This window comes from Zonotrichia albicollis, chromosome 6, assembly GCF_047830755.1.
Source record: "Zonotrichia albicollis isolate bZonAlb1 chromosome 6, bZonAlb1.hap1, whole genome shotgun sequence".
Taxonomy (NCBI): Eukaryota; Metazoa; Chordata; class Aves; order Passeriformes; family Passerellidae; genus Zonotrichia; species Zonotrichia albicollis.
This window is the reverse complement of record NC_133824.1, coordinates 20,198,742-20,219,247: the sequence shown is the minus strand read 5'-3', so window position 1 is coordinate 20,219,247 and position 20,506 is coordinate 20,198,742. Positions and strand designations below refer to the sequence as shown.

The window sequence follows — 20,506 nt, the reverse complement described above, 5'->3', positions numbered from 1 at the left end:
TGCACATAGGTGATACCAAGTGTCAGGAAAATGTTGAGTACCTTGCTGAATTATTGTACCTGATCTTAACAGGCAGTAACTTGAGGTTTCGTTCTATTCCAGTGGTTTTTTTTCTGTAAGAAAGGTTTCACATTTCCATTACCAGCCCTTCACTATTGTTGGTTTCTCAGATAAAGATAAAAAGATTTATGTACAGGGGCTCCTAGAGCAATTTTCATGCTTTGCTATGAGATTATATCATCTTCTTTAAAACAAAATGGTCAATGATAGGGTTGTTCTTTATTTTCTGTGTAGTTTTTAAGAACTACAATTATCAAAAGGAAAGGTACCAATTGGACATAATTTTGGATAGTCAGATTGGAGCTCTTGTAACCAGCTGCTAATCATACCTTGAGAATACAAACCCACAAACAACATGAAGCTGTTTTTCTTTGAGAATATGAATTTATTTAACCTTACTGTCATTGGCATGGAAAAAATTAAGAACTGTGGCAGATAAAATGCAATCCTGAGAATTGAAAACCACATGGGTTAATGGTCGTGGTTAAGGATCATGAAAATATACCTGCTGAACCCAGGTTCTAGATGCAGCATGTTCTTGCTGTTCTTGGCCCTGGAGGAGCCAGCAGCATTCAAACAGCAGGTTTTGCCTCTTAAGTGAACTCCAAGCTCATTCTGTGATTTGCAGTTCAGAAAAGTCACGCCCTGAACTGTGTCAGCATTGAACCTTTGGACTGTAGGTTTGCTAACACAGGAAGTGACTCACTGAAATGTTTGTTCTTCGTGTTGTTACCTACTCTCCCTGGGAAAACAGGGATCTATTTACTCCATGGTGTGTTGGTGCTCCTTATCAGACTGTACAGTGTCTCTGCCAGGGCTGGTGCCGGGCAGTGTTTGGTGGTTGTTGCTGTGCTGTTTGTAGGACAGTTGCTGTGTGTAATACTCAGGAACTGTGTTCATGTTCTGCACCTGGAGCAGACCTGATCTCTGCTTTGACTTGCTTTGCATTTCAGCAATGCTGCATTATTTGTAGGCAACGCCTGACCCTCTAATTCTCAAGTGTTCCCAAGATAAAATGCTGCACTGAGAATGACCTCTGGAAATGACACCTTACCCTTGTGACTCTACTGCTTTGGAAGGAGCTCTGCATGGGCACTAGAGCACTGCCCAGTCTCATTAAGGGCTTATTTGGGACTCTTGGGACACAGAGACAGCTAAGGGGCAACAAAGTGGTGTGAGGAAATTGCCTGCCATGCTGTATTTGAACATGAAATGGGGGAGATCGAAAAGGGTGGTTACAGTGGTTACAGTCATGGACAGAACAGACTCAACTTGTCAAAATTAGTTCAATTTATTGCCAATCAAATCAGCATAAGATGGTGAGAAAGACACCCAAATCTTAAAGCATTTTTCATTCATCCTTCCCCTCTTCAACTTAAGTCCTGAATTCTCTACCTTCTCCCCAGCAGCCGTGTAGGATGACTGGGAATGGGAGCTCCAGTCAGTTCCTCACGTTGTCTCTGTTGCTCTTTGCTCAAAAGGGAGAGGACTCCACACACTCTTCACCTGCTCTAGCAGAAGACAGTAAGTAATCCACAAACTTCTCCAAAGTGAGTCCTTCCCACAGACTGCAACTTTTCATGGACTGCTCCAGTGGGAGTCCCTTCCATGTGGTGTAGCCCATCAGGAACAGACTGTTCCAGTGTGGGTTCTCCATGGCACCACAGGTCCTGCCAGGAGCCTCCAGCATGGGCTTCCCACAAGTTCACCTGCTCCTGCATGGGCTCCTCCACAGGTTGCAGGTGGATCTCTGCTCCACCCTGGATGTCCATGGGCTGCAGAGTCACAGATGCCTCACCATGGTCTTCCTCACGGGCTGCAGGGAAATCTCTGCATTGGTGTCTGGAGCATCTCCTGCCCCTCCTTCACTGGCCTTGGTGTCTGCAGAGTTGTTCCTCTCACATATTCTCCTCTGTTCTCTGCCTGTGATTTGCTTCTGCCCAATAATTTTTTTCCCTTTCTTAAATACATCATCCCAGAGGTGCTACCGCTGTTGCTGCCAGCTTGGCAGTGGCCAGAAGCAGGTTCATCATCACAGTTTGCAGTAATTGAGGCTGAGCCTCATCCCCAATGGGCACAGCTGTGAGCAGCAGGTGAGCAGCACTGACAGCAGTGAGCCATGGAGTGCCCAGGGGCACTGACCAACCACCAAAGGGAACAGAGGGCACACAGTGCAGTGCATCAGCATCAGGGGTATAAAGGCTGGGCTGAAGAACAGGAAGGGCAGATGCTTGCAGCCTTCTGAGGTGAGATGGTGTTACTGCGTATGGGCAGATGCCTGAAGCCTTCTGATGAGGTGTGGTGTTACTGTGCATGGCTGAATGCTAAAAGTCTTCTGAAATTGTATGGTGATACTCTGTGTTGTGGCTGTCCCAACTGTGACATATGCTGTGACACTTCTGATTTCCTCTGGGGTTCAACTGCAAAAACAGAAGGAGTACACATTTGTTTGCTTTCTGTTTAAGTAACTCTTAGGTTTTGAATAAACCTTTACTATTCTAATGTGCACTTGTTAAGCCTGGTTTGGAGCAAAATGCGAAGATGTTTCTAATGCTTCTGTTGATCTTCAAATTATTTTGAAAGTGAATTCATAATCTTTAAAAGAACTGTTTTCTTTTAGAAATAGCAGTGTTTAATATGTTCAACTAAGGAGGAAAACTCAGAAAATTGTTTATGGTACAGTGTCATAGTTTCTTATGGGCCATATGAAATGCATATTTTCTTTAACCTCCACTCTCTATCTTAGTGCCAGTAAAATATAATCTAGTAGAGCCTGGCATCCATGGAGCAGAAGGGGTCGAATGAATGGCAGAGAGGCAGATTTGCTGTTTGCATGGTAGCATAGAGAGGGTAAGTTGCTGGTATCTCAGAGCCAAGCTCTGAGTAGTGAAGTCTCTGCAAATTAGAAATACAATTTTTACTAATCTCTAGTTGTAAAAAAGAATTAATTTCACTCCTGTGAAGTGTTTGGGAGAGCTGGATCACTATTTCTGTAGTGGGCCAGTTAACAGCTTGACAAGACAGCAGCAGTGAAGTTTCCTAGCAATAAATGCCAAATTCTTCAAGGAGATTGTTTCATTTTGATTGAGATCAATTTTTTGTTATGACTGTACACAAACTATCTGATTCAGCCTCTGAAACTCCTGAATTTTAACCTCCAGGGATTTTTTCCCACAAGACATCTGGGAGTTTATTTTGGCACATGGTCCAAAAGTCATTGACTGACCTCCAGCCTGAGGTGCTCAGCTCTGTGTGTGCAGTTGTACTGACTCATCCTCTTGCCCAGGAAACCTCTGCCTGGCTACTTTAAGCCTTGCTTCCTTGAAGGGAGTTTTGAGCATTTTTTAATGAGCTACATTGGAAGATAGTTTTGTGAAGCAGAGGTTCCACAAGAGCAGAAATGCTGTCAAAGCCTTCCTCCAGGAGCTTATATTAACTGCTCATTACCAGTGTTTGTCATTTTGCCGCCTTCTGCTCTTGTTTTGGTCTAAGCAATGTCAAGTGATCTGACAACAGAAGATCTCACTGCCTTCAGAGGGTCAGATGCAGTTGAAATGTGTTTCTGGCTTCACACAGAGTGTGTGTGGGCAGTGCTGCTCTGCCCTGGGGCCTGCTGGCTCCTCACACCTGGAATCGGGGTGCTCCTGCTGAAGGGTTGCTCATATGGACGGCAAGACATTGTGGGCATCTTGGTGTTTGTGGTGTGCACCTTGACCAGCCCCTTCCCTTGTGTCACAGGGCCTCAAAGCACAAAACCTCCTCTTGAAAGGGAAAAATCAACCTCCTTAATTCACTGAGAAAGAGCTATAAAATGGAGATGCTTTTCCTAGGGTTTCTTGGTATGAGAAATTTCCCTAACCAAGTGACCCCCTGGGAGAGATTAGATTGTGGGAATGGGCCACAGCACTGGGGCTCAGTGACAGGCTGGGCAAGGCTCAGCTCCCAGAGCCCACGGTGAGGGCATGGCCCAGCCCTGCTGCCTCCATATGGGTTTAATGCTCTGGAGGTTGTAAATCCAATTCAGGTGTTCCAGATCCCCTTTGTGTCCTGCCCAGCACTTCCTGCCCCTTCCTTGGAACCAGTGTATGTGTCAGGTATGGTGTGTTTGGGTGCCACACTGGATCAAAGGGGAACATGGTGACAGTTTCAACAGGGAGTGAATTTCTGCATGCAAAGCTGAGTACTGGGAGCATGCAGAAATACAGAGGTACACAGAAGTCTCTGTGCGTGTGTTTGCAGACTAACTGCTGGGGTTTTCTAAAGAAAAATGTCCCAATAGCTTCCAGTTTTTCTTTAAGAGGCAAGGAAGAGGGAGAGAAAAAGTGCAAAGTCGTGGTTGTACAGGGAAGCTCTCACACATGTAACTAATGCAGTAATTTCTAAGTTAGGGATTTGACCTAGTTATTTCCTTTCAAAGAGAAATGTGACTTTTTTTTTTCTCACAATAACTGTGAGAATCACCCTTCTTGACATAACTTCCCAAAATGAGATGTTCCTTTCATAACTTTAATATCACTATTCCATTAGGGGATGAAAGAACAGCCTTTAATAATATAAAAGGAAGTAAGTGACTTGAGGGCAGGGATTTTACCTGTAAGGTTCATTCTGCATTGCAAGCACCTTAGAAATCAGAGTTATGCTGTTGAGCTCTTGTCATGTAGAGTCACCTTTTTAGCATCAGAGTAGTCACAGTGCTGAACTCTTCAGCACAAGCAGTTTTGTGGAGGGGTTACTGCTATTGCCTGGTTCTTCTGCTCCATCAAGGAGATTGTTTCTTTAAGTGGCTGTAACAGAATGAAGCAGCACATAGCAGTTTATCTCTTGATAATCTTTGATAGGAATAGGATTTGAAAAATCAGATTATATTTCTTAGAAATTTGCTGGAGTGCTTTTTTGTAGCTAACCACACAAAACATGTAAACTGCATTCACAGAGAGGCAGGTACATGAGACATGACCACTTCTGTTCAGAAAAAATTTTCCCCGTGAAAGGTCAATTATTTCCTTTTCATTGACTTCTGCCTTTCATTAAAAAAGTAAAACCCAAACAAAACAAAAACAACCAAACAAACCTCCCTAGTTCTTACTTTTTCTGTTTTCTTTAAATGCCTTAGCTATTCAACAGAGAACATTGAGCTAGCTCTTAAGTTCTAAATAGCAGAAGGTTTTGGAATTGGCAATATTTGGGTGGAGACTTTCAGAATGTACCAACCCAAGCAGTATAGTCATTTGAGGTCGATTACACTAATTTAGTTCTTTACCAGAAAATACCCTTATTTTTCTTGGCTTTATCTGCATGACAGATGCCAAGAAACTTATGTTCCTTGTTAATTTCATATTTATATGCCTACCTCTACAAGATGTTAAAATAAGCTTTTTTTCAAGGCATTTGTGTTCTTTTAAAATATAGATACATTTTCTTTACATTTTCAAAACAGGATTGGTAATAAGAAGGCTTTGAATTTCAAACTGGAATGAAACTTATTTCTTAGGGATTTTTATTCGGCATTTTGGTGTATTGTATACCAGGCTATTGTTAAAATTATGTGCATTAATTTAAAGTCCTGTGACAAAAATAAATAGATGTGCAGTTAGATTATGACTATATTTATGTAACATTCTCTTCTACAAGCTTGCAATTTACATTTCATGAAACACTACAATGTACATTTATGAGATTATTTTGACCCATTTTATATTAATAGTGTGATTTTGAAAAGGAAAAGATAGGAGAGTCATCCTCCTCCCCCCTGGTGTGGCATGGTAAGGCACGGAATAAGAGATCTGCCTTGCAACCTCTGCTCTTTTTGTCCAGTTTGGAGGTGGCTTGATTAGATGCCCCTGGGGTCTTTCTCTGATATCTACAAACCAAATAATTTTGTCACAAACGTTAGCAGCAGAGGCAAGGAAACTTGTGGCTGAGAAATCCTCTCTGTTAAATTGCTAAAATGAAATACGAGGAAATGGCACAGATCAGGGCTTGGCTCAGGTAGTTGGCATTCAGAGGAGGAGAATTGGGCTTTAGCCCAACTTTATAATGTTAATTCCAGCCCTTTTGTGTATTTTTTTATCTTGCTCTCAAGTATGATTGCCTTGAATACAGTTTGTACAAAGATGTAATCTTCATTTGCATCCTGAATGCTTGGTGCCTGCATATCGTGCAGGTATAATGTTTCTACTGAAAATACCCACGTACTCACTTTTGGCATACAAAAGGATCTCTGCTCCAGGGAAAGAACAGGTCTGAACTAACTGAATGCCTGTGAAGGGATGTAAAGCTGTCTCTAAGAAGGAATGCAAACCGTGCTACCAAAATGGGAAGATATTTCAGCCCGGATTGCTCTGTGCCTGTAATTCCAGCACACACACAGCAGCAACGTGTTTGTGGAGCTGCTTTTGTACCAGGACACAGTACCTGGTGCATTTATTTCTGTCTGTGCCTAGCAGTGCTCCACCTGAAGCCTCTGTGCTGTCACATTTACTCTGCATACAGGCCTGACTGTGCGTCCCTGCTGCCTGCCAGCCCTTGGGCATTGCTGGTGTCACTGCCTGCCCCGCGTGTGGCACGAGCTCCTGCTGTCCCTCACATTCCCCCTTGGCAGCCCTGAGTTGGTCTTGGGGGACAAAATATACTTCCAAAAGAGCTGTAAGATCAGAGAGAGCTTCTTCAGCTGAAATAAGTAAATCAAGGCCAAAACTCACCACTTGTGAAGAGTTCTGTTTTTCTATTCCTTTGGCTTCTTTTCTTCTCACCACCGTTACCACAGTAGACTCCTGTGGGTTGAATGCTCAGTTACTCTTTCTCATATGCAAGAGATAGTAGAAGAAGAAATAAGTTTGTGATTTAAGATTGTTTGCATAGAACAATTAGGATACTCCTTCTATTAAAATGATGTTGTTTATATCAATTCAGCTATCTAGGTGTGACTCATGTAATTTTTATAGAATAAGGGGCTGTCAGGCAGTTGGTTTGGAAACTGGGAGTGGAAATCACTTCTAGTGAGGAAAGGTCACCTTAAGTGTGTATGAACAAATACTGCCAGATGTTCTTTCAGAACAATAGGGAACAATCCATCACTTCTATTCCAAAGTTGCTTAGTATGCCCTTATTTTAGTATTTATCTCATGCAAACAGGAATCTAAAAATTCTTCTGCTTGTCTCATTGACATAAACACCTTCAACAACGCATTGAAAGTGACTTCTGCATCTGTTTGCCTTGTAACTTATTAATAAGCACATGCTTTTTTCTTTTCAGAGAAGTGAGACAATACCTTTGAGTTTTATTTTTTTCCCCTTTGTCTCTGCTGTAGATACCTCTATTTTCTGTCAAGAAACCAGGTAGTGGACAAAACTTTGCAAAGGTCAGGGAAAATGTGTTTTCAATACAATGAGCCAGTGAAATGCTGAACAGGGAACCCAATCCTGTGAATAATTTAAAAAGTCAAAACCAGTACCTAGATTTGCTTTATAATTTTGCATTAGAATGATGGCCTTAGCCTGCAGTCGTGTCATCCAGATTTTTCTGATGTCTGTTAGCAATACTTTTTTGTTTTCCATGCTGAGATGTGGTTTCTTAGATTTCATAGAGTTTACATTTTCACTTCCTGGATTTGTGTTTCAAGGTTACTTCCTTGTCACTTGGAGCTTTGGTGGGGAAGTTACAGCCTCTTTGTTTCCAGTATGTTGTTTCCATGATATAGCTCCTTATATGCATGCCATATCTACTAAAGAAATTATAATTACCAGGTTGGCACAGTCTGCATATGGCCTGTCAGGGCACCTGGACATTTGCTGAGTATTGGTTCTTCTGCACAGTGTGAATTAATGGAAAGTTTTAAATCCTGAACTATCTTCTCTAACCTGCTGATTTACACAGCATTGCAGAGAGAGCATTATCCAAAACAGGAATCTGGGTGGGTGACAAAGGAACTGACCATGTGAGTATTTGCACAATTTGGGATAATTAAAGCTAAGCAAGGATTGAGAAATGACTGTCAAGAGCCAAAACACTTTTATTCAGCTTGAAAACAGATGACTTCAGGCACCATAAGGTTCCTCTCCTGTGACACCTTTCAAACAGCTCTCACAGACTTCAGCTGGCACCAGCTGATGCTATAAAGAGAGAATTCAGTCTTCACTGGCCTTTTCTGGCTTTTTTTCTAGGGGGAAAAAGAGGTCAGAGTGGCTAAAATGCAGCAGCTATGAGTCTCAAAAAGGTGAATATTTTAAACCACATATTTCTTAATGTGGCTACCTCTCTAGTCAAATGAAAATTAAGGTCAAAGCAAAAAATCAAGAGCTAATATTGACTCAGAGTGATCTGAAGTTCAGTACAGTTCTTAAAGTTCACCCTCAGGTTGTTGTAGCCTTCATATGTACATCCCTTCCAGCCTGAGATCCCAGGGTGACAGAGTGCTCACACAGACTAGAAAAGCACCAGTTCTCCAAACCTCCAGCAGGTTTCCATTTGACATTCATGCACCTGCTTCTGACCTTACTTGTTCCATTTCACCAGCTGCTGGCTGCTCCTTAGTCACAGTATCCCCAGGGTTTCTGGAGATTTTATTTCTTTAGTAAATTATGAGATAATGGGTATTTGAAGTTAATCAGATCAGTGAGTAGAAGTTGTTTTAGGAGCTCAGAGAATGTCATGCTCTGTGCTCCTCTCTTCTGCTCCCTCCCAAGCTACATCTGGAATAATGGCCTGAGGTGCTTTCCAACAGCTCTACAGCTGCTAGAACAGGGACCCAGAGTGCACAGGGTGAGGAGAAAGAAGGCACCAATGTCACAACTTTGGGGCTGAAGTGGGTGTTGTGAGACTGAGCCATAATGTTCCCAGTGCTCACGGAAAGAGAAGCAGTGATGGAGAGAATTATCTCTGCACTCCAGTGTCTTTTACTGAGCCAAAATCTGCTTTGGAAGCTTATTTCTGTATGCTAATAAAATACAATTGCCTTTCTGGAAAGTGTCAATGTCAGCACAGCACGCAGACTTGTATACAGACTTTTATAGTGAAAAAAGGAGTTCATAACCTCTTTTATTCGAGTAATTGCTGTTCTTCATTAATAAGTCTTTGTTATCTCCAAATTGAAGTAATTCTGTGAGCTACTCGTGCTTCCTGCTTAGCTTTACTTAATTGTGCAGACATTTGAGTCAGCAGTGCCTAACCTGGAAGCCAAGTCCAGATGCTGAAAGGTTCCCTGCTCTGGGGGCACCCTTGGTTAGCAGGCTGCCCATGCAATGCTGAGCCTGTGGGAAGGGCTGTGCTGACAATGTGCTGGCCCAGCACACTTGTTTCGCTGCCAGGATGCCTCACAATCAGACATCATTTTTCAGTGTCGCATTCCCTTGCAGGGAACTCTCCTGACACAGGCTTTTGTTTTCTTCTTTCTGAACAGCCATGAGGTGCTCAGAGACTGGGAAGAAAACCCTGCCTGACACTTGGGAGGGCTCTGTATGGTTTGCCCACTGCCTCCCTTCCCCTCCAATGCCAGGGTAGCAGTGGCCATGACAGCAGCTATTTTCCCACTTTCCTCCCCTTCTCCTTAGCTTCACAATGTCCTCTAAACCTGTGTTTTGAAGGATTATACTAGGAGATGTAGGATGAAATATAGATAAACTTAGCTGAAAAAGACATGCAAGCCCCCCAGATTGTTTATTTAGGGCAGATGGCATAGTTACTCATGCTAACAGTGCAGTGCCATGAGCGTGACACCCTCACACAACATCCAGCCCCTTGCCTGTGACTGATTCACCAGTGGGCTGTACCAAGGGGTTCCCCTGGGCCTGGCTGGGTACCAGCCTGCTCACAGAGCTGTCTCAGGCTGTGGGGGTGGCCCTGCAGCGTGGGGCTGCCTCTGCTGCTCTTGGGCTAGAGCAGCAATGCAAGCAAGGGGGGGTTTGCAGCTGGAGGGAGTGTCTCAGGGTGTCAGCTGGGAAAAGCTGACCAAGGAACAGCCACCCAAGAAACAAACTCAAGTGTCAATTCTGATGTTGCTGTAGAACTGAGGAAACCCAAAAGCTTGCCCAGCCTTCCCAGCTCTACCACTTGGTCTAACTAGAGATGTTACCTCTACCTTCAAACTTTCCAGGTGTTGTGTTTTCCCTGCTAGGAGCTGCACAGTTAGAGGTTGTGGGCCAAGTTTGCTGAAAGGAATGGCTCTTCCCAGCATCACTGGTTCGCTGGCACAATGCACTCAATCCAGTCTGTCATGTTTCTTCAAACCCCCTCAGGTGGGAGGGCAGAAGCAGATGTGACTTCCCACCAAGGTCTCAGAGAAGCTCAGCAAAGTAAAAAGACCAAATTGATGTATTTTTTATGCACTTACCTGTTCTCTTCCCTCTCAGCACAGCTCACTCTTATGGCTGCAGTTCTAGGCTAACAGCAGGCTCCCTGGGATCCTGGGTTATTGTTGCATAAATCCAGCTCTAGACCTGTATAAAAAGCAGTGAAAAAATGTGACATTAAAAAATGAAAGGTGAGAATAGAGCATTTGTTGTATTGGCTCACACCATCCCTGATCAGTTTTGCTCTCTTTTGCCTACTCTGGTTTTGTGGACAGAATTTTAATCCTGTCTCTCAGTGTTCCTGTAACATTGTACTCACCCATAATTTTCTTACCTTAGTGTGGGGTTCTACCATTGTGAAGCTTGCAGGAGCTTTCCTTCCCTTCCCTTTGGAGTTCATACCCATCTTTATTTTGTTCCCTGCTCTGAGGATGGAACAGCATCCACTGCTGTAGATTATGCTATTATGTAACTCTAATTTTAGTTGGTACAAGATAAAAGGCAGAATTTAAAAAAAAAAAAGGTGAAAACAAGAATGAAATGTTTTGATTTACTGGATTTTTAATGCTTTTTTGTGGGAAATTCCAATTTTTCAGTCCACTCTGGAACGAAGCCATTTTTGCAGCTGACGTAGTTCATGTGAGAGGCATTTTGGAATTGGCCAGCCCTGTGTGCTGCTCTGCACTGCTTGCCCACCTCTTTCCAGCTGGCTGTGCTGTGCAGCTTTGGCTGTGGTCAGGGGTGAGGCCTGTCAGGAAGCACCAGAAAGGTTCTCTAAGCATCAGTCTGGGAAAAGACTGTGGCAGCAGTGAGCACCTTCTGCTAAGCCAGGCAGAAAAGGTGCCTGGATAATGGAACAAAGATGAGGAGCCTGGCTGGCTGCAGTCCTGGCTTCAGAAGGTCTGAGGGGAGAGTTTCCATAACTTGATTTATCATCTGCATGGCAGTGTCCTCTGCAAAAAGGAGAGGAAACAATGAGAGCCCTGGGAAAAGAAAGCAGAAGGAGGGAAAGGAAAAAAAAAGTTTTTCCACATAAAGTTGATGGAGTTTTCGCATTAAAAAAAAAAAAAGTAGCAAAAGTACTGAAAAGTTTGTTAGAGGAAGAAAAGGGAAATAAGAGTGAAGGTAATGGAGCAAAGAGTTGACTTCACGTGACTTAAACATGCTAAGACAAAAGACAGGGTGTAACTCTGCGAAGCTACGGAAACTGAAATTCTTGACAAAAATGGGGAGAAAAAGGAAAGAAGAAAATCATGTGATGAAAAGACCAAGGACATGGTGAGGTTCCCTTCCTAACAATTTTGTGGAAGCAAACAGTGGTTCTGGGTGCTATTTTCTGTTTACTGAGTGAATGATAAGCACCCTGACTTTTGGAACGTTTTCCCGTCTATTTCAGTGTTTTGAGAGGCATGATACTACCCTGAAGTCTGGTAACAGGAACAGGTTATGCTGTGAAGTTCTATCACTTTTAATTTATCTGGCCGCTATGGATGTCACAAGGAAGGAGTATCTTGCAATTACTCTTTAATTATATGATTAATTAATAGGGTTTCCTATTAAACACCATGTAACTACGTGGAGATTACCATGTAATTACCTTTAGAGGATCCAAAACTAATTAGCATATAACCTGTATTCTTGCCTTGTGGTTCAGAAGGCTATAATCTTGTAATGATATGGTGCTCACTGTGTTGTCAGCCTGCCACTACACGCTAATTTCCATGTAGTTAAATGCACAGTCGTTTTCACACAAGTAGTATTTGTGTTCTGTTACCAATTGTCCCATAAACTTGTGCCCCTGTTGGCACTGACAATGACTTCAACCAATTACATTTTCAAATTGCCTGTGTGGAAGTCTTTTGTTACACCCTTTTCTTGCTGCTGTGCTGTAAACTCAGCTGGATGAGAACAGTAAAAGCAGTCTTGAGGCAGGGGACTCGATTAGCTTTCTTCATTTGCTTCACCAAATCCAGTGCAGAATGCACATGTCTGTGTTACTGATGTTTACTGTTATTTGTGGGAGGCACTGGCTTCTGGGCAGTGAGTGCTGCAGGTAAAGCAACAGTTCAATAATCATAATAAAATAATGTGTACTTTAAAGATAAGCATCCCTGCCCAAGTTTAAGTGGAAGTAAATTCCTTCTGAGTTGTTTCACTTTTAAAATTTAGCTGAACTACTGGTGAGCAAAGCTCACTTGCTTAATAAACAGAGGCTAGGTTTTATCTTTTACCAGACAAATAAAAATGCTTTTTAAATAATCTCTATGATTTTGCATAGATAAGAGCAAATAAACTGTGCTTATCTGCAGTCTGTTCTTTGCTATTCAGTTTCTAATGAAGAGCTCCATCATACCTCTTGGCTGGCATAGGACAGGAAAAATGACCACTCTAAGTAGTGGTCATTTCAATAGTTTGGTTGATTTTTCCATTTTCATTTTATTGCCCTATCTCTTTTCTCAATATCTACCTTTCTGAAAAGCATTCCATATGTTTTACAGTTTTCCTTGAACCTAGAGTAACCCCAAGCACATAAATCAGCTCTGTTGTCCCCCCGATGCCTCCCCACATTTTGCTCAGAGGGCCTTGCTGAGCCCTTCAGGGAGGACCTGGAAGACTCTGGTGTTTGCAGTGATGGCTAAAACAAACTACCCAGTGGGCTGGGTGTGCTTTGGCCTGATTTATTCTGTTCCCCAAACAGTCTGTGCCCTGTTAGGGTTCTGTCACCTGTGGGTGCAATAAATTCACATTCCCATGTTCAGGCTGCCCAGAAAATTATTCAGCAGGAGGAGACCAGAGGTGAAACCAGATTGTTGCAGATGTCACTAGCCAGTCTTTGTGTCCTTCACTCTGACAGTGGCATTCTGCTGGGTTTCAATGTGTAGGGTTTTTCCCAACTAGTTCTGTACCCACCTTCCAATAGTATCCTCTAGACTGTGTTTCCCAGCCTATTTGTGCTAGGGAATATCACAAGACACAGTGTCAAAAGCCTTAATAAGTCAAGATGATGTGCTCTTATTCTTTTCTATTACCATGCCTGCTTCTTTGACAAAGAAGGAAATTACAATACCTTGGCATGACTTTTTCTTCACAAATCCATTATTGGCTTTTACTCATCTCTCTCTCTCTCTCCCTCCTGCTTCCTCTTCTAAGATCTTTGAAGTAGTTTATTTGCTGCTTTTCCTGACTGTTTTAAAAAGGTTTTCCTCCTGAAACCATCTCTGAGATTTTTTTGTCTATTTCATCCTTTATCTTTATAAAATTTATTGTCTCTCCCTATCAACCCTTTCTGGTGTGTATCTCTACAGTGTCTGCGATACAAAACCCTGCTGCTGCTACAGTGCTTATACTGATTGGTCTGAAATTCCCTAGCCCTTCCCTTCACATCTTTTAAATAAGAGCATGGTATCACTTTTTTCCCTTTTCCTAGACCTCATCATTTGATATTCATGAGTTCTGAGAGAGAACTGCTAATGCTCATGACACTGTTTCACCTATTGCTTTGAGTATCCCATGATGAAATTAGCCTGACCACCCAAACTGAAAACAGCCAGCCACTCTCTGTTGTCTTTTTTGCTCTTCCAGGCAGCTCTATTAACCCATCTGTTGTTGGTACTACTAGTGGTAGCAAACTCATTACATGAATTCAATTCTTTGGCCTCATATGTCTACTGGCAGCTTTCTCCCCTTTGACCAGCAAACCAGCTCTTGTCTTGGTCTTCTTTTTATAATAACTTATTTATAGAAATACACTCCTCTTGCCTGGGATGTTTCTTCCTAATTGTCTCACCCAGCCCTTTTCTGATTTTGCTCCACCTTTTAGATCCATTCTTCTGTGCCCTAACTTTACATTTTCAAGTGTTTCCTTCTTGTCTTGAGAACAGGGAAGAGCTTATGATACAGAGAGATGAGGAGATCAGCACCACTTTTTATTTAAGTATTCTGAATAGATACACGAGATAAGTAAATATATAACAATATTCACAGGAATTCAAATGCACGAGTGGCCAGAGGTTTGGCAGAACCAGAGTTGCAGTTCTGAAGCAGAACTCAGAGTTGCTGAGCTCTGTGTGATCTCTGCAGTGGAGTGCTCTTTTGTGTGCAGTGGTTAAGGTCCAGCTTTGCTGCGTGTTGTAACTTGGGACTGATGATGTGATTTATCATTTCAAAGGAAATTTCTAGGAACTGAGATCAGGCAGCAGCAAGATGGAGCGTGAGACTCTCTCAGTGTGCAGGAAAGCTGCAGGATAAACTTGGAGGCATCTTTTATCTTCCAGATTGTTTGTATCGGTCTTTGTTTTTCTGTCATTATTATCACATTACACTTTTCTTGTCTATCTTGAGATGTCAGAAAACTGAAAATCCACATGGAAACAGGGAAGGCCCAGCATGTCCAGGCAAAGGCAGAAAGTGTCAGATGTCAGCGGGTGCCCTCAGCTGTGGTGTCTGTTAGTAGGCTGAGAGCAAGCCACTGCCTTTGAGGTTATTGTGGTGGCACTGGAGCTGTTTGTGGAGCTGGGATTCTCATTACCAGAGGGCTGGAAGCTGCACTAGTGATGAGGTGTGCTGTGAAGTCCTCCTTGGCATTTTGTGTGATATCAGGAGCACAGAAGGATTAGTATGTAGCACCAGAATCTTGTATGCCTGCACTAATTTTAGGGACACAAATGAGGAGAGGATCTTTGGCAGCTCAGTTGCTTCTCTTTACTTGAAATCTCTGAAGGTGACAAACCCATGAGCTCTTTACCAACACTGCAAAAAGAATCAGTTTCTTTCCTCTGGATATATTTATGCTCCTTAGAAATAAATGATCTGCAATGAAGTTGTTTTCACCTGGGGTGCCTGAAATCTGGTATTTGATGTGAAGGCGAGTCCATCTTTGTCTACTCTCTGGTCTGTGATGCACTAAATAACTTTGGGAACATGTTGTGCAGCTTGTGCTGGCTCTGAACCAGAAGCAGCTTTGTGTGTTTGATAATGAGATCAATGCCATTGGGGGCAGACTCAATGCTCACTCTCAAGTTTAGTGCATGATGTTTTGTGCTGTCTGCCAATAAAAGATTACTGCAGTACTCAAAGTCTGGCTGCCTGGAACCTTTAAAATTTTTTTTTATTGTTAATTTCTCTCCTGTTATGGAAAAATCCTCGTGATTTAAGAGGATACTGTTCTGAGTGGTGAGTATATACATGGTTGTCTAGACTCATAAATGCAGGAGAGGGAGAAATCTGTGGGATATGTTAAGTTCAGATCTGGGAACAGGTGCAGTCTCTTTCTGAGGTAGTAATGAGGATATTAAAAGAATAATATCCTAAAATGACAGAAGTTTAGCAGCTGACAGTTTGAACAGCTGGAGTTCACTTTTCAGGTGTGCATGAAATTACTGGTGGCAAAGTTTGATTTCTTTAAACTTCCTGTCCTCACAAGAGCCCTGTTGCTTTTACCTGTTGTGAATGGAGCTGGAGAGCATCCTGACTGGATCCTAGCACTGGAGCTTTACTGAGCTCTTAGCCAGGGCTGTGCAAGGTCCCATTGACCCTGCACTGGTGCTGAACCAAAGGGCTGTCCTGGCTCTCCTTCCCTGCCTAAAGGCAGAGTCATTTGTCTGTGTGACAAATGTCCCATGGCCATGTGACATCACAGACCGGTTCCTGTGATGGCAGATACGCTGAGGGTAGACTCTGCACTCCCAGCTTTCATGGGTTCTGCTCCCAGATCTCAGACTTCCTTATGGGACTGGATACCTTGGCATATCTCCTTCTGAATGGGGTGCTGTGATCTGGATAACACAGCAATGGTGTGTTTTGAAAACTGTTCTTGAATTATCCCCAAAAAAAGTTATTCAACACATTTTAATTTATTTTGGATTTATTTAGTTGCCTATAGTAACCTTTTCCTCCTCTCTTATAAAATGTAGATTTTAAGAACAAATTTTTTCCATCCATCTTTGTGAGTGTCAGTTGAGAGCAAATACAGTTACCCATCAGCAGCTGTGCATGAAGAAGTTTTCTGAGGAACCAGTCTGTTTTCCAAACATTTTCTTATTTTTCTTCTGTTGCAGTGACTCTGTAGACACAAAATCACCCCAAGCACTGTGGTGTGTTTGAACTGTTCGGTTATCTTTCCACAGTTTGAATAAACAAGCATAATTTGTTTAGAAACTTCTATTACCCTCTACTGTTCTCTATTGTAACTCAAAATATTCACCTTGTGGATGGAAAAAAGGTAGGTATCAAAATCATCTGCTTGTGCTCCAGTCCTGTTATGGAAATGTTACTAAATTGTGTCATACTTATTTACAAAGCTATATGATTTAAGTGAAAATAAGTCTTTCAACTGTAAATATTTTACTTTTCAAAATACTACTGAAAAAACTTCTGGGGGGAAAAAAGAGGTGAGTTCTAAAAAGAAAAAGAAAGACTAAATGAATTCCATGTATATAAGATGGTATTTATGCTTTTCAAACCAAAACTGACAGGAGACTATTATGAAATGTACTCTGACCATAGATATTCATGGACAGCATTAAGACTTGGCAGTGGAAAAGGCAGTACTTGTGCACGATTCATGTTTCATATTCACATGCCATTACCTCAGTCTGCTGTCATATGCTCAAACAAATAATCACTAGAACCATTATTACATTTTAGCATATTTGGCACAGTGTTTGAAGGTGTACAGACATGATATAATGTATTTTTCTAAGCTGTAGTGGGATGAATGTGTGTCTTACCAGCCTTGTCACAGACGTTTCACAGACTGAGTATCCCAAAATCATTAGAGTGTCTCAGATACTGAGACAAATGTTTCTCCTTTTTGAGCAAAAGAAATTTAAGTCTTCATTCAACTTGCTGGTTACATAAAGTTGCTTAAGTACCATAATTTCTATCTCTAGGTTTTTGCTTTTAAATCTTCCAAGGGTCCTGTCCATAGGCTAAGTCACACTCATAAAAAAGTTGGCAATGAATCTGGCTCTCAATAAATTTGAATTTTTTTGAATCTTTGCTGTTTCTGTAAAGTGCATTTGATAGAAAAAAAGGAAGTGCCCTACTGCTCATATTAGAGGTTCAGTTTCAAGAGGAGATTGGGACTATTCTCACTTCTGAATCTGCTACATTATATGGCAAGGCAGGACAAGCGTACTCTCTATGGATGATATCCCTTGCATAACAAAATTAAGCAAACTGGCCAAAATTATATTCATGATCACTAAATAGACATCACATTCACAATAGAGCACAGATGAAAGGGAAAAAAATGGCAAAATAACAGATGAAATCAAATACTTTTTCACCAAGGTGCCATGTGATTTTGGGACTCTTAATGAAAAGTGCAGAATTTTTGAAGAAGGCAAAAAAATTTTCAGAAGGGGATTAAACATATACATGAATTTCAAGCAGAATGCATTGCTTGATGATATTGACTGATGGAACATTATGGTAACAGAACATGATATATAAAACCAAATATTTGTGCTTCTGTATTTGACAGGAGTTTTAACAGCTTGAATGAAAATCGTGTCCTTTTTCTTTACCTCTCAAAAAGCTGTGTGTTTAATCTAAGCTAATCTTTTAAACATTGTGTGTAGTGTCATGGGAGAAGGAGAGACAAGGAGCTATTTCCTTAGCATTTTAAAGCTTTGGTTTGCGACGAGCTCTCTATCTGCACCAGACAGACACTTCATCAGGTCTGGACAGCAGGAGCTCTGCTGCTCATGCAGAGCTTGTGTAGCTGCCACTGCCTGTGAACGAGGATGTTCAGTGTGTGGGCCAGGGCAGGGACAGAATGAAGCCACACAAAGGTCCTCCAGGACTGGGACAGGACTATGATCTATAGTGATTGCTCTTCTAATATCATTTGTGTCTAGACAGACGTGTATGCTCTTGTTAGCTGATGAGTTGTGCTAATGGCATTGGTAGCAATGTGTCTTCAGACAGCCATTTACTGACTCTGAGAACTGCATTTATGATGCTCCATGAAGACTGTACACAATTCAATAGATGTTGAAGAGCCTCCGAATGTTTTTTTCAGAGTCTTGATGTTTTGTTTTAAATAGCATGTCATTTACAAGACTCCCAAAGACAGATAGCTTTCCCTGCTAGCTCGCAGTCACTCTGCAATTAGATGGAACAGACATTGAAATGATGATGGTGGTGTCTCACTGCTACATTTTGCTGCTGCTGTGATCTAATGTATTTCAGCAACAAACTATTCCCCCTGCATTTTGTATTCATCAGATGTCGACATTAACACACTGTCACTTCTAGCAGCTATACTCTCTTTTTTTCAAACTTGTAAAATGGTTTCTAATCTAGAAAAAATGTCACCATATAGCTGTAGCTGCAAAGGTGGAAGTTGTGCAATGCAAAAGTAGAGTGATGCCTTACCTTTTAAAATCTTATTCTGAGTCTTAAGATACATCTAGTGGCCTTTGTGGAGTTAAGTGCACAGGACCAAATTTCTCATTCTGTAAGCTTAACTTATGTTGTTCCTTGTACACATCTGCTTTTGACAAAAATACTGAAGCGATGTGCACAGTGACATTTGTAGCTAATTTTTTTAGTTTGGTTTCTTGATGATGGTCTAAAAACACCTGTTGGGGTTCTGTCCATTCTTGACCACAAGATAGAAAACAGAAGGAAAAAAGGATTTTATATGGCAGATTGTGCTCACAGATAGCATCACACTCATGCTACTGAAAAATTCTCTGTGAGGTTCCAGCCTTTCCTAAGTATACTGCACCTCCCTGGGGGATGTGTGCTTGTTTACTTCACAAAGGTATCACCTATCCTTAGAGAAGTTCACAGTTCACATAGTACATTCTGTATCTCCTTTTTTATCTCTGTGATATAAAAGTCTCTCAGGTTAGTTTTTATAATGGAACAAAATAAGGTGTTCTAGAAAACAAAGGAAAAGTATTTGTTTGGTTTTCATCCCCATGGCTGTAAATCAAGAGATCAAAGTACTGAAAGTGCAGCATACTGAAACAGTGAGTAGAGAAAATTTCCGCAGTGTGAGTTGGATATTAATGCATGTGGAAGAGCCTGCAAAAAATATGAACATTTTTCTTTACCTCTTATCTATTTATTTTTCTCTACATATTTGGTTTACAAACACATATTGCAATGGAAGTTCTTTTCACACATCCTACTGGTTGGAGATTTAATTTTTTGTACATATCTAAAAATACATAGAAAGACAAGAAAAAAGTCTGCATGCAGCAACTTACCCTCAAGTGAGGACTTCCTCTGCATATGCTCGGTGTTTTAAAACTGCATCAGCAACAAAAAAACTGCACACACAGCCTTTACTACTGACCTGCTCTAACTCTGCACTCACCAGGCAAAACTCTCCACTGGAATTTTTTCCCTCTGCTAGTGTGTACCAAGGCTGCACCTCTGTGCACTGTACACAGCTGAAGAATCTTCAAGATCAAAGCCTCATGCCTAAGCATAATCTTGTTCCTGACATGTCATGCCAGGCCCTTTTCACTGTGAGTGCTTTGATGCAGCAACAGTCAGGAAAAATAACAAACCAGGAACAAACTGAGAGAGGAAGGAGGCAATGCAATGTGTTCTCACAGCTCTAGGCTTCTGCATTAAAGTTAATATGTGCAAACCCCCTGTTTGCATAGGTTTCTCTTCACTACTATTGTTTTTCCCAGTTTCTGTTTCCACTGTCATGTCTGGAGACTTCATTCTCATGTCCTTGTAAGGTGAAAACATAAAGGATCCAGGATGAGGGCAAGAGACTACTTCCAGCCATTCCCAGTGCAGAAGGAGTGGTGCAACCACCCTTTGGTTCACCCAAAGCTGCACCTGGCCATCAGTAAATAGAAATGTAGTGCATGATGTTATGCACCAACCTGGGAGGATTGCAACAACCTTGAAAACTCAATGTTGCTTTTCTATGGAGCCCTTCTCTGCTCAGGAGTGGCTGTTCCCAGTGACTGATCTCAGATCTGAGCCTCCTAAGGAGCCATCAACGTATTTTGTTCTGCCAGAAGAGCCCAGGACACAGGGCTGAGGGTTGACATCAGAGATTTGGAAACTCAGGAGAACCTCTAGGGCTTCTGAAAAGCTGAGCAAGGTTCCCAAACAAAAAATTACTGAGTGCACAGAGGAAAAAAAAACAACCCTTGTGAACTGTATTTGAATACTACAA

The 20,506-nt window shown here is 41.8% G+C and overlaps 1 protein-coding gene across 1 annotated transcript in view; it reads left to right on the top strand.

The window, feature by feature from the left end:
• The window catches only part of NUBPL (NUBP iron-sulfur cluster assembly factor, mitochondrial), a 118,122-nt gene that overhangs the window by 82,453 nt on the left and 15,163 nt on the right, over window positions 1–20,506 (top strand). The gene's annotated exons all lie outside the window — the stretch shown is intronic.